Genomic DNA, 836 nt, shown 5'->3' with positions numbered 1-836 from the left:
TTTTTTTTTAAAAATTTTTTTTTTTTTTTTTTTTTTTTTTTTTTTTTTTTTTTTTGGTTGAGGTGTCAGTGGGAGCCAGGAGAATTCAAGTCAAGGTTTCTCGCAGCTGCAGATGAGCTCTTTGTGTGTCTATGCAGCATATTTGTTGCTTTTAAAAATTTAATTTTATTTATTTTATTTTATTTTATTTATTTTATTTATTTAAAGAGAAATTTGTATTCTTTTATTACCCCCCTGGCCCCCCCGGGCCCCTCAAGAGGGGCCTCGATACCCAACCACTGCTGCAGCGCAATGTAGGCTGTCTATACACCCCAAGCAAACTGTGAGTTTATTTATATTTCCTTTTCTTTTCTTTTTTTCTTTTTTAGTTTTTTATTTTACACATATTCCATCAACCCCCCCCCCTTTCTACCTCTGTTCTTGGGGGCCCCCCATCGCCTCTCCTCTGTCGGCTGTGGGGCCCCCCCCACCAGGCCTTGCAGGTAGAGCAGGCTGCATCTGTGCATTTCTCACCATATAATAATATTTATAAAATATATTTTTTAAATTATACTGTCTTTATCTTCTTCTTCTTCCTCTGCTGCTGCTGCTGCTGCTGCTGCTTGGGCCCCCCTCTGCCCCCCCCGCTTGGCCTATCATGAAGGGGCCCCCAGGCCCCCTCTCCCTGCTCGTTTTCAGGGGGCCCCTATAGCGTCTGTGTTTTTGTTGGGGGCCCCCTGCTGTCTTTCTTTTTGTTGTTTCTATGTCTCTGCATCTGCAGCAGCAAGATGGGGGTGGCTAGCACCCTGCTGCAGCAGCAGCAGCAGCAGCCGCTGCTGCTGCTGCTGCTGCTGCTG

This window comes from Eimeria mitis, genomic scaffold, assembly GCF_000499745.2.
Source record: "Eimeria mitis Houghton genomic scaffold, Emh_scaff508, whole genome shotgun sequence".
Classification (NCBI taxonomy): domain Eukaryota; phylum Apicomplexa; class Conoidasida; order Eucoccidiorida; family Eimeriidae; genus Eimeria; species Eimeria mitis.
Note: the sequence above shows the minus strand (reverse complement) of the source record.